This window comes from Carassius gibelio, chromosome A5, assembly GCF_023724105.1.
Source record: "Carassius gibelio isolate Cgi1373 ecotype wild population from Czech Republic chromosome A5, carGib1.2-hapl.c, whole genome shotgun sequence".
In the NCBI taxonomy this organism is placed as follows: domain Eukaryota; kingdom Metazoa; phylum Chordata; class Actinopteri; order Cypriniformes; family Cyprinidae; genus Carassius; species Carassius gibelio.
Window position 1 is genome coordinate 12,921,758 of NC_068375.1, and position 14,702 is coordinate 12,936,459.

General features: G+C 34.1%; 1 protein-coding gene across 1 annotated transcript in view; it reads right to left on the reverse strand.

The window, feature by feature from the left end:
* The window catches only part of drd2b (dopamine receptor D2b), a 49,209-nt gene extending 37,316 nt beyond the window's left edge, over positions 1–11,893 (reverse strand). The window contains exon 1 of the mRNA XM_052591817.1: positions 11,595–11,893. The gene's annotated coding sequence lies outside the window, so the exon portion shown is untranslated. The remainder of the gene's footprint in view (positions 1–11,594) is intronic.
* Between the last annotated feature and the right edge of the window lie 2,809 nt (positions 11,894–14,702).

Here is a 14,702-nt window from a genome sequence, read left to right on the forward strand (position 1 = left end):
CCTGTTTAATTTTGTCAGGAGTCAGGTAAGAACTGCTTGTGAGAACAGCTTTAACCAGGCGTTCTTTGTTTCCCTAGCTGCCCCACCTGATATTTCTTTTGCTATTATTCATTAAAATATGTCTGTTGATATTTTGTGCTGTGGATCGTTATGCATAGTTTATTGATTGTTAGAGTTATCTTTCATTATTGAAGTAAACAAATGCAATGGGATCTTGAAATTAGCAACAAGTGTCTGTGACTTATTCATGTGTTCGGTCCGTGCCCATTATCTGTGTTTTAACAAGCTGTTATTTTTGGATATGGTCCAGCTAGTCTTAGATTTATGTATTTTTAAAATTTGAGAAGAGAAGAGAAGAGAAGAGAAGAGAAGAGAAGAGAAGAGAAGAGAAGAGAAGAGAAGAGAAAAGAGAAGCTCTTCTTTCTTGGTTCATGTCAGATTTCTTATCTAGGCCTAATGGTTGGCTGCTCAACTCCAAAATCCTCCTTTAAGGTGTTTTTTTTTCTTCTCCACAACGACAAAGGACAGTTAGAAAATAAATGGTATAAAATGAGAGTTAGCAGCCGTTCCTGGTGGATAATTCACAAGATACATCCTCAGGTGGCCTGATTAATTAGTTTATAAAGCCTGGATTCAGAAGGCTAAAGCAGGCTGGTCTTATATCAACCTAAAGTAATGAAGCACCATCAAGCATCACACTTTATATTTTTAACCAAGAGGAAATTTTCCCTTTAAAATCTAGCCAGGTAATTTAGCAGAAATATATTCAGGTAGGCAATTCACTGACAATGCTTGTTTCACAGGAGGTACACCAAAATGTTCAGACCCAGATGAGAGATACTCAAGGGAAGCATAAACAACTAATCTTCAGTTGTAAATTGGGTTTAGATTGACATGCGGGAAATCATAACCATCCAATAATTTATCAACTCCATTCAACCGATCTCTGCAGACTGCATTTAATTTTCTCTCTAACAGCCAGAAAACTGTTACTCAGAAAAAGGTGGGAAGCTGTCAGCAAAAGAGGTACCCGTTGAGTGAAACTTGCTGTGAATCTTGTAAACTAATCTTAGATTACTGATTTTATTCCAATCTAATCTCATGGGAAAATATGACCATGTATATATTTTAGCAAAACCTGAAAATTTTCCACTGTAAAATCATACAGTTTTATAGGTGAGTTTTATTTTCTGGGATACATTTGAGGTTTTAATAATGTTCTATCAACTTTTAAATCAACCAACAGAAATGCATTTTTTATCTAGGTCTGGACCCCTAACCCTAAACCTATCTACATGGATTCAGAATCTATTTTTAGATATAAAACTCTACCTCAGGGGAGAGCACAGCATTTTCTGATGCATTTAAGTCACTTACAGAACATTCAAGGTTCGTTCTGTGATCTGGGAGTCAAAGTCATGGCCTTTTTGTTGGTAGTGCTATGCTCCATTAGCACAGCTACAGGATGCCCTTAAAAATAAGTGCACAACAACATATGTTTATGGGTATAGTTCACACTATCATTTGCTCACTCTCAGGCAGCTCTTTTTCATATGACTTGCATGGTATTTTCAGGACTTCTGGATCCATATGTTACTTTATGTTGAGTACCTACAGTATTTAATTCATTTTTTTCTATTATTATTATACAAAGTTGTTATTAACTAAATAAAAATTATCTAATCTTGATCATCTCAGTCAGACACCTCAGTTTTCAGCATCACCAGTGGTAATTTTATATGGAAACTGCAGCAATGTATTTTATTTAACCCCCCACCCCAACACCAGTATGTTTACATATACAGTATGTAAAAGCAGTCTATAGTATGAAATGTGTCACCTTGTCCTACACACAACCATTTACCGCAACAAGAAGATACCCTGATATAGAAAGTCTATATTAACCAAATTAACCTTGGATATAGTGCCTTAAATTACATCAGTGTGGACATTGTCAGGTTCTACATTACTGAAATGTAGAATTACTGAGTCTACCTCCAGATTCACTTTTCAATATTATAGTCTCAAAATCAAGCTCTAAATGAATTGATGTCTTTTGTTTTGTTGAATACCAATGCTAGTAAAATTGCATGGTTCCTGATACCAGTTCGTGTAACATAGCTAAACTTTTATTTTAATATTTTTTGTAATAAATTAATAAATAAATAAAAAGTTAATTATTAATGCTATTAATAATTAGAAGTAAATAATACATTAAAACATTAGCATTTAGCCATTGAAATATTGTTCAATTATGTAAGCATTTCATTAAAAAGATCAAATTAAAGTAATAAAATAAAGTCCAAGCGCACATACTGACTGAAAAATATGCCTATAATATGTAAACCTATCTACAAGGAACATAGAGAGAGAGAGAGAGAGAGAGAGAGAGTTAGATACAGAATATGGTCGGGAAGCAACATTTAAAAGGGCACAAAGCTTAGGCCGTAGCCCTCTCCCATGACCTCAATGAAGCTCCCTGTAGCAAAAAACCTTAGCGCTGCAAGCTTAGCTGGACTTCAGTGCCTAAAGCAAAATTCTGCAGGTCTGAGAAGGTCCAGCAGCTCCATAATGATTCTTTTTGGGAGGCGAAATTTGTAATTTATAGCCAAGTCAGGCAAAATTTCAAAAGGGCTTAAGTTTTGCCGAATTTATTTATTTTTGACATGGACTAAACGTTTCCGCGGCAGGCACCGTCTTTGATTCAATACAAGGACACGTTGGATCGTTTCCATAGTTGGTCGCTTTACTGGACACCACCATGCTTACCCATTTATAGATCTTAGCCATTTAGAGCCAAATAGTTTGCCAGATTTTAATTATCAAAAGTGATTGCACACTTTAATGACATTACGAAATAGCTTAGGCTAATTACACCATATTAGATCTGATACCAAATAAAGTCAACTTCATAAATAGGCCAGTATCCATTGCGAACATATTTTATTATTAGTCTTAAAATGCCAATAACATAAAATCATTGTTGAGCCACAACATTGTCAACATACCAAAGTTTGACTTTTACTGTGCTGAGCTGATTTCTTAAGACTGCTGCACAGTGGCAGTGACTAGCGCCTTGAGCTCAAACAACGCTAAGAGAGAGCTTACGAATGGTCCAGACCAACCTTACGAAAGTGTGACTTACAGAAGATATACTTAGCATACGAACATGTCGTGAATCGTGCCATAACGTTAAGAGAGAGGTTAAGGAATAGGTTAAGAACTACTTAGTGATAAGAACGTTTTGGGGTTCCGGGCCCGGGATAATATCACGCAATCTGTTTGTACTCTGCATGACAAATGCCAGTTATGAGTTACACAGATGGGGAGCACAGCATTTTTTATAAAAATAATGACATAGCTGGTATCATGATGCCTTCGTGTACTATCACATTATGAACTGACAAATTCAAGCGGTCGACTTCATATTGCTTTCATATGCCATTTTTAACTACCACTTTCCTATTTACGATCATTCTGGTAGCACATGAAGGCAGCATCAGTGAAAACAGGCAGATAAAATGGTAGCTTTAGCAATATTAGCCTTACAGAGAGCTAGGAAGATTTTCTGTTGTTGTATTTTTTAAAACTCTTATTTTGAAGTTTGTTTGGTTCTGTTGTATTTGTATTTAAGTGTTTTCAATTAATAACCAGTTATTGATTGAAATGTTATTAAAGAATCATACATTTAGACTGGTATACAAGTATATTACTGAAATAATGAGAATTTTTTTTTTTTCTTTTCATTTTTGAAGCTTGACAGCCCCATTCAAAACCTTACAATGGAAAAGTTCACCATGTTTTCTATAAAGCTAGATATAAATGGGAGCCATCAGTACTGAAAATTCAATAAACAATTTTCTTAATATTTAAGTATGAAAACATCCTTATAAATTATGTACGGTAAGCAAAGAGTTTCTGAAAAATAACTGACTGCACCATTTTCCCCTCTATGTCCTAGGTGGATTAAGTTCCCAGCCCGCATTCAATATTTAAGGCTCTTGACTGACAGTCTTTCCCATTGAAATGACAAGGCTAAATTCACTGTATCGATATGCCTAAACATATCTGTAGGTGCTAAACCCTCTGTTTAGCTTATACACATTGTACCACAAACACACAGAGATACATAAAAAAGTCTGTACACAGATACATGAATTTGCTCCAAAACTGTGTGTACAAAAAAACAAACAAACAAAAAAAACACTTACATACTGTATGAATATGGTACAGCTCCAAAAAAGCATCTAAATTTCAAAAGCAATATAGAAAATTAGAAAAAGTGGTAGGAGGTCTTACATTTCAAGAAAAAGTTACAAAAATAGGGCACCTTTATTGCTAAAAAATATATGATGATACACACTACAAGAGAAATGGATATTGAAAATGGGTCCTTTCATCCTACTGATATTGAAATAAAAATTGAAAACCACCTGCACCTCTGACATTAAATCACACCTATAGGCATCTGTACAAGAGCTAGATGGCTAAATTATCAAATTCATTCTATAGACACTGAATATCTCCTTTCACTGCTACTGTTGAACCAGAAGCTGTACCTGAATCTACAAAGAAGCACAGTGACCTGTGTGAAAAGGTGGAAATCTCTTAACATTTAACCACAACCAGTCAGTTTGATTCAATATAAAAGACATCACCTCTGCTGACCCTGCACGTTAATCTGAGACATAATGGCTCTCTATTTTTCTGCTGTCACGGGATCTTAAGGTGAATTGTTTTTTGAAATGGTTGAGAAATTTCCAGATACGCCCCAGCAACCTTGACACAGAAGGTTAATGTAAATGGATTTTTCATTTAACAAGCTGTTGGAAGAATAAGATTATAATAATGGTTGTCGTGCCATAATTTTACATGCGTTGAAAAAAAAATAACATTTTTTTTTTTTAAACAGATTTTGATCTAATATATTGACATGAAAAGATCTTTAAATTATACTTTAATGATAGTTCAGTGTAAGATACATCAGTTGAACCACAGGGAAATATAGAATTTCCAAGCCCATTTATATTTAAGGAGTGTATCTAATAAATAATAGAAATGATAGAAATGATAAACAAACATCTCAAACACAGTGTCATATAAATGTTCCTAAAAATGCTGGGCTACATTCTTTACAGAAATGTACTACGATAACCATAATTTAAGAATCTATTACAGTTATTACAGATAAATATAGAAATGCAAAAGAATTGCAAAAGAGCAAAAGGATAAAAAAAATAGCAAATTTTGTAATGTCAAGAAATTTTGACAAATGTGTAAAAATCTAAAAACAGATTTTTAAAGGGAAAAAAGTCATTTAAATTACTTTAATCTTTAAGGAAACATATTTAAAGAAACATTTGAAGTTTAAAGTGACAAAAACTCATCAACAATACTATTCAGAGCTTTTGTAAAAGGCAATAAAATTCAATAAGAAAAAAAGTCATTATCTTTGGACATAATTGTAAATTAACTTTCAAGGTTTTGTGATTAAATTTTTATGCTTTGGTCTACAATTACTACTTTTGGCATTTCATGATGAAAAAATCAATATAACCCAAAGGCCACAGTGTCTGCTCCACCCTCAGGTTATCAAAGGTTTAATGGAATAAAGACAGGCACGTCTCTAGATAATCTGAATGAAATAAACACACAAAGCAACACTGTGTTTGTTGGCTAACGTCGATGCAAGTATCGCTGTGTGTCAAACCCACATTATTCCAGTGTTCCAGTTCTGTCTGTTCCAGCACTCACTCATTCTGAAGCAACCATTAGGGAAACTGCAGATACGTCTGCTTCTTGGAGAACAGCAGCGGAGAAGCACTATAACAAGCCTCAGATGAGCTCATTAGGACTCTGTGACCAGACTGTATCCTAACAACCATGTCTTGAGCAGCCCCTGCCTGTTTCCTATATTGGAGGGTGCCTTCTAGCCTCAAGGGTCAAGCAAGACCTCTCCTGTTACAGGAGTATGGGAAACAGCATGAAACAAATTATGATTTGGGGCTGAAACACCCCTGATGACTTCCTGACCAGTGTTTAAGGGAGTTTTTTTTTTTTTTTTTTCATCGTAAAGCAACTTGATCTATTTATAAAAATAATTGTTGTACAGCATTTTAAATTAGGTAGCGTTTATTCATCCGGGGCAGGCAGTGTGTAAAGTTCATCCATATAAGAAACATGAGGATGTGATGACGAGTGTGTCCTAAGTTAATTTGCTATATGCCATTAACATATACTGTAAGAAATGTAACACATTAATCAAGTATTTAGTGGACAGATGTGTATATAGCATTTTTCTTCTGTGTGTCAAGTTTGTTGGTTAAAGTAATATTCAAATCTGATCAGTGCACTGATTTTTCTTTTTTTTTCTTTTCTTTTCTTTTTCTTTCAAGGCATAGTTCGCCAATTAAAGGAAATTTCAGTCATCATTTACATACCCTCATGTCATTCCAAAGATATTTGTTTTGCGAAAACCAGTGATGTTTGTTCTTGCATGTTACATATGTTTGTGCTTCAGTTGACCATATTTGATGTGCTCTATGTATGTATGTTGATCAGAGATTATGTGAATAAAAGTCTAATTTAAATCTTTTAAATTATATAAAGTTATCATGTTTCCTCATGATAACAACTAGTTAAAACCACTCAACGGATTACTTTTATGATACTTTTATGAAAGTTTGAAAATTTTGATTACGTATAGGGGGTCATCTGATGCTGCTAAAAAGAACAATATTTGGTGTAATAAAATCTGTTTATGTGGTTTTATTAACACATTTTATTAGGTATTTTCCACATACATGTTCGTTTTTATTTCCCCGCCTTCTGAAACGCGTAAATTTTTAAAAGGCTCATCGGTCTGAAAAGCAAGGTGTGCTCTGATTGGCCAGCTATCCAGTGTGTTGTGATTGGCTGAATACTTCAAGCGTGTAACAGAAATGTTACACCCCTTAACATATTGTGATGTCCTGTCTGGACAAAGCAACGAAACATAAACATAAAACCCATTATAATCATGATTTAAACATGATTTCTAGTCGTGTCCTGTTTTGGAAGGCAAAACAAAGTAGTTTCACTTTCTCAACGAAACAGCGTCACACTGCGGCCTTGAGTGAGCAAAGGCTGGAGGCCTAAAGTGAACCAGCTTGAGTGTGCAGAGGTGGACTTGAGAACGGCGTGGTCGGCAGGCTCTACAAAGGAGCGTCCGTTGGGCTTGCGGCAACCACATGTGACGACCCCGGGCTGGACTCTGCTTCGTTCACAGTGAAACCTGATCTGGCAATCCACAGTGCAAAGTTTATGTTTTTCCTCAGCGACCAGCATGGATCAGCTCCAGGCATGATGAAGCGGATATCGTCCTCTTTTGTAAGGCCAAACAAAGTAGTTTTGCTTTCACAGTGAAACACACAGCGTCTATACAACACGGCGTGAACATCTGGGCGGTGTTATGCAAATCTTCCCACATAGTGACGTAGATATGTGGGAGCGTGTTAGAACGAGTTGTTTGGGGGGTGTGGATGAGTCTTAACTTTTATAAAGAATATCTCTTTGGATTTTAGACGTTAGTCTTTGCAACTTCACAGATCTTCTTTATGCACCAAGAGCTTGTAACACTCCAAAGAAAAAGGAAAATTTTAATTGCATCATATGACCCCTTTTATTTATATTAGCAAGATAAATGAAGTCTTGTGAGTTTGGAATGACACTAGAGTGAATAAATTATGATAGAATTTAAATTTTTTAATGAACTAACCCAATAAGGAATAGTCAACCAAATATTTTTCTCCACCATTTTTTTCTCTATTCACAAATAGAACAGAGCAGTTGCAATGTTACAATGTCAGTAATATGAAAATCCCAGTATATAAATTCATGTTTAAATACTGCAAGACATAAATACTGCGATTTTTTTAATTTAAGATAATTTCTTAAAATGTGCTATGTTTACCTTACACCAAAAAGTTACTATGGTAAAATAATAATACATTAAAACAAGATATTTTTTTTAAACAGTGTAAAAGGTTTTTTAAAGACATTTATGTAGTTTTTTCTCATAGTGACTATACCTGTCAAGCTCCAAAAAGGACACAAAAGCACCACTGAAGTAGTCAGTATGATTAGTAGACTTCGTTTCAAGTCATCTGAGGATTTTTGTGAGAAAAACATGACATTTCAGTAGTTGTTCACTGAAAATCTGCACTGATGTCAAATGTCAATTAAGTAAATAACATTTAAAACCATATTACTGCATTTTTTCTTATGACATATATTTGTCGTTATCATTATGCTATTATTTTATTATTATTATTATTATTATAGTTTAAATTAAAATAATAATTACACTTTATTCTGCATTCAAAATATGCAACTTAAGAAATGTGCATCTTAGTTTAGGGTTTAACATGGTTGTAAAATGTCTGAATGACTCTCCAGCTGGGCCTGCACTTGCTGAAGCATGCACATTTTTGAGACAGCATTTATTTAAGTTTGCCCATGGTTATGATCCATAGCATTAGTCATGGTCTAAAGCCCCTTATGTCTCTGCCCTGTCCTCTAAATTAAACAGAATCACGTAGTGGACAGGAAGGTAAACAGAAAACAAGAAATGTCTTGAAAGATTCAAAAATGACTGTTAAAATTGGTCTTCCTATGAGTTAGATGTCATGTCCGATATACAGAGGTATAAGGGTATAAAGTCTTACATAACACTGTGACCCTAGAAATGCTTTCACTGTAGTGTAATCTGTAAATAGCAATAGATCGCAAACTGTACAGTTATAACTAAATCACTGTGGTGACATTTACGAGACACCAATTTTCTGAGACGACTTGTTTTCAGCAATACTAATGTTTTTTTTTTCACCATCTCCTATCAAATATATTTAGACCATAATGTGCTGTATTCAGATCTGCTGATTTTTCACAATAGGCTGAGTTCACTACTTCCAAAGAAAGGACATAAAATGAGAGACTTATTATAATTTTTTTGCTTCTCATAAAACCTGAGAAATCCGTGGGTCTATTTTCAGTCTGTGCACTAAAAACATACTGTACTGTACTAAATTTTGCTGTCAGAGCCTATAGCATCTGGAATAGAGATACACAACATGGCCGACAGCCCCTGCTATCTGTTGTCATATTTTTAATTATAGCTGAACCTTGCATCAATACCATAAACATTTTTGATCAATAAGTAACTGTCACATTAATACAGCTCATAATCTGTTCTAGTTGATCTCAAAGGTTTAAAATGTTCTTCTTGACAGCTGGTGTGTAACACTGCCCCCTGTTCTACAAGCCCCTAAAAACAGGCTCTGATAAATAACAAAAGGGCAGTCTGTAGTGTGTGCCTTTTCCTCCACGGAAATGTCAGGAAAATGCTCTCAGGGCCACGCCTCTCCACGCAAGAAGCCCCAGGGTGAGAAAAATCTCCCATAAACATTTTCAGTTACTTTTATTTTTCCACATAAAAGTATTTCTCATGTGCTTTATGCTTATACTGGCATTCTTCAATGCATGGTTGTTCTAACTGAGAGATCGATTTTGAAGCAGAGGCAGACCGTCCCATTAATCATATTTTCTTCCTCATGTCAAACCGAGTCAGTTTCACATATTCCACTCTTGCAGAGATTAATAATACAAAAAAATCTGCAGGTACTACAGAATACTATTATGTTCTGTAAACAGACCAGCACTCCATTAACTTATGGACACCGTCTCTCCTACTTGACTGGATGTAAATTATTTAGCACAGATTAATCTTGGCAGTAAATAGATTCACTTTGCCAACTGTCTAAGATTAGGGAACTTGGTAGATTAGTAAAAGACGGATAGCAAGTGTTTTTTAATTTAATCTAGTAAAGGGTCCAAAATGTGAAAAAGCACAAACTAAAATGGTGCCAGAATATGTTTGTGGCTGATCTAGAATGATAATTAAGGAGTGATTATGTAAATGAATGAATCAAGAAAAAGCAGGCTGTAGAAAGGGTTAAGCACCCCCCCCCCCCAACCCCACACCCCAAAACCTCTTGGAATAATGCCTCGGGTTCACATAAGATGCTCTTCACTTCTCTGTTTATTAAACAATGTTTAATCAATGCTGTACTCACACATCTATTTACTCAATAATACCTCAACCCACTATGTCCAAATACAAAATACTGTTAAATATATAAATATTTAATATTTGTAATCTTCAGCACTACTTCATTACAAGTGCATTAAGCACAAAATTTAATATTATTACAATTTAGCAGACTTTAAGTATACCAGATTAGTATACTAAAAGTACAATAGCAGAGTATTTTTAATTAAGCACATACATATATGAATGTTTTTTTAATATACAGTACTTAGCCTGAAATAAATGTATTACAAATACATTTTAGTATATTTATTTTTACTAAGGACATACCATCAGAATGTAAGTTAAGCTAGCTACACCTCACTGACAGTGTGTTCTGGATATTTAATTGTATCCGTCATCATCAAGCTCTGTCACAAAATAAGATAAATAATAGATCTTCAACAGTAAAAAAAAAATGTTTTCTTCTCATAGTTGACCTACCTGGCTTACATGTAGTGTCAGCCATTTTGACTCAAGTGCTATCCACAAGCTTTATCTACAGTACATTTCTCAGTGTCAAAGGGGCTTAAGTGCAGTTACGCCCTTTTGGCACCAAGTGGTTTAGTATGTGAAGTGTTAAGTCTTTTGGTTTCTAATGAATATCTCCAAAATTATTTAGAATTTACTTGTGCCCTTTTGGCAGTAAAAAGAGCTCAGCAAGAGCTTTCATTTATATATATATATATATATATATATATATATATATATATATATATATATATATATATATATATATATATATATATATATATATATATATATATATATATATACACACACACACACACACACACACACACACACACACACACACACACACACACACATACATACATACATACATATCTCCATTTCACCCAAAATGTTTTGATACATATTAATATTTAATCTTGTTATTGTCCTGTGAATTAAATTACATTTTACGAGGTTCTTATTTCTATTTATTACGTTATTTTAATGATGTTATGGTATAATAGCCTACTGTTGTGTTTAGCAATATATTTTAAGATACAAAGAGATTTTAATAGTTTGAGAAGGCTGGAATATAAACATTATATGTTATATGTGTTTGTGAACTTTAAAATATACGGGCAGCAAAAGCCAAATGATAATATGTGAATTTCTGGCAACCACAGCTGGTCTTCCCTGTAAATTTGACATAAGTGCATTCGGGCAGTCTAGCCTACTTCAGTTGCTTAATTAATCATAAAACGCATGTTTATGCATGACAATCAAAAAGTTACGCTATACTAACTAATAATAATAATAATAATAATAATTATTATTATTATTTTTTTTTTTTTTTTTTTTTATTATTATTATTTTTTTTTTTTTTTACAAACAGAAGCAATAGCAAAACCTGTCTAAAATCCTTATTAATTTAACTGATAATTTCAAACAAGTAGACTTGTTTTTAGAGGAGAAAAAAAGATCGAATTTAATAGTTTTGTAACATGCACCTCACCTTCAAGCCATAGGATTTTACGAATGAGCACAGTTCTTCTGTCCGTTTATATCCACAACTTCCTGATGTTTAGCATCTTTTCCACGCACATGCTGAAACTGTCCATACTCGTTTATGCCAAAGCGTTCTGCGTTCTCGAACTATGCAGGATGCTAAAGAATTTCACTTGACTGAATCAAAAGTCAAAGTTTATTTTATTTATTCTAATCGATTCTAGTCTTGCATCTGACTTTAAGAGCCAGTTTTAAATAGTTACATCAAGTGCGTGCTGTCAGCAGCAGAGTGCGAATGCCGGGCGCAGCTCCGCTCTCACATCCAGCAGTATGAGCGCGTGGCAGGTAGGAGGCGGAGTTGACTGATCTCAACACGAGCGCGTGTTCAAATGCCCAGAGGATCCAATGACAGACGAACACAAAGAACAATACAAACCCAATTCTGGGAAAAATATAAAAATAAAATAAAAATAAAAAAACTGTCAAATGGAATAGTGGGAATGCATGAATGCCACTTGGGAAAATCAAACCGAGTGACTGCTTTTGTAATAGTAGTAGTACAGAAACAATTCTACATTCTCAGAAATAAAGGTACAAAAAGCTGTTCCCGGAGCTAAATTATAACATTTAGGTACTAACTGGCAACTGCAATTAATTAAGTATAGGTAATTAAGTATATAATATATAAACATCAATTACAATATCAAAGGTCTATCTCTTATGAGAGATATTCTGTTAATTATGTTCATCTGTTATTTTTGGCAGTCAACTTATTGTCGGCTCATCAGTCATGAAAACCTTTTTTTTGAGTGAGCCGAATTGCTCACTTAAAAAAAAAAAAATTAATTAATAATAAATATATAGTTTCATTTTAAAGTGAAAAGTGGTGATATATTTGGAATATGAGTGGGTATATATGTTGTTGACTTAATTTTTAATTAGTCTTCTCATTATTACCATCATTTATTTTGTGGGTGTTTACACAGCACAAAAAACAACAGACTAATATCTGAGTTTACATGCTCTTGCACTACAAATCATCGTGTACTGTACCCCAGCCAGCTGCTTGACTTATGATGTTTATCTTTGCACATGTACAGTACTATGGGAAGCATTCATATTGTCTATATATTTTTCTTTTTCAGTATGTATAGGTAAACATTTATATATATAGCATATTTAAAGTCAAAATCTTTCAGTAGGTTAGTTGTTTGAAGTATTACGTGAAGCATGCATATAGTTTGTATTTGTTAGCTTATGTAGAGGTAAACATTTACTGTATATATATAGTATTTTTAGTCAAAAATTTTCAGTAGGTTAGTTGTGTATAGGTTTGTTTTACTTCATTTTTGTATGTCTGTATTTATGTAGCACCGTGGTCCCGTGAGGCACGACATTTCGTTCCACTGTATGTCCACACATGTAGCAGAATGACAATAAAGCTCAACTTGACTTGAAGACCGTTTTCAACTAAAAACAGAAACAATTGTGTGCATGTTGGCCATTCATTAACACAACAAAGGCATTTTGGGGGCCTGAAAATGCAAACTTTATAGGTTTCTAAGTGCAAGTGTTTGAAAACGATACCATTATTATAAAGTATAAAGTACGAAAACAAGAATTTGTGAAAATTATTATTATTATTTTTTTTTTTAACAAAGTAACATCCCCAACTACTGGTCTGAAATTCATAATACATTTTCATTCTTTTTGTGGATCCATGTGAACAGGGATTGTTTTGACAATGTTGCCGCCTATGCAAACATTTTCAAATATGCAAAGGAAAAATGCTTCCATTTTTAGTCCTATTATCGTCACATAAACGTACCCTTAGACTGATTCATGAAGGTAAAATGTATCACCTGAACCAATCAAAACCAATCATAGCACAATGGAGGCAGTGATTTTTTCTCACGTGACTTCGCCCATTCATATTCCCAATTAACCTGATTACTGTATATTAAATCTGACAAAAAAAAAACAAAAAAAAAAAAGTTACGGGTTAGATCAAACACAAAAGATCATTAAGGACCTAACAGCTTTGCTGTTATGTTACCATGTGTGTGTGTGTGTTGGGGGGGGGGGGGGGTTGATAACATTACACACAGCCCTGCGTCTCCTTTGACAAAAATGTGTTAGTGTTTATACCACATCGAGAGAGCACACTTTGCATTCATGAATTGTGTTATTGTGTAGGATGATTGCTGAATTCATTTTGATTGTATTCATCACAGCATGTCCGGAATGTAATCAGGGCTCATGCAGTGCTCCCATCCATCATGCAAAATTCATAGTATGCGGGTATTGTGTATCCAAGCCATGTAGCTTCCCCTGAAACACTGTATACTGTAGATCACTGAAATTGTTGCTCTTTGTTCTTGCTATTTCTGATAACCTTTTATCTGAAAAATTATCATTCTTTTTACTGTAAATAAGCTGATAAATTATCTTGGATCCTCACATTTTTTTCATTTATAAGTACAAACGTACAAAGGCAATTTGGTTTATTCATTCAGCCAGCTGAGAATAGACCACTATAATGAGATTCACAGCATGACACCCATGATATTCACATTACAAAACTCAGGCATCAGGGTCAAACCTTTTTAACAGTTTACCACAGCTGGAAGACTGGCTTTAGTGGATATCCTTTCCTCTTTGTCTAGCACTTGAAAATCCCCAGAGAGCAATTTTGTATGTAGAAAAATAGCTTCTAAATTAACCTTGCATAGTAACAAATTAAAAGATGAATGAGCCTCCTATCAGATGCTAAAACTGTTCAAGGTTGTCCGGCACTGGGTGAGGAAAACAAGTTCATGGTAATTTTGGATGAGTCAATATCATTTAATGTGTCACTCTAATTTAGAGACCCTTAATGCTACTCATGGGACACCATGTTCTGCATCTTCACATCTGGATATGTCCTTGCTTAGCACTGTCCTAAGGAGATTGAAACAAATGAGAATGATAGAGATAAATTAATTTGTTATACTTGATTACACAACTCACTTTTCAAAATAAGTCAGTTGCCAAATTTTGGCAAAAATAAATAAATAAATAAAGGTCTAGGTTCCATAGCCACTAACCATATTAACACATCTCTTTTTTAAACTAC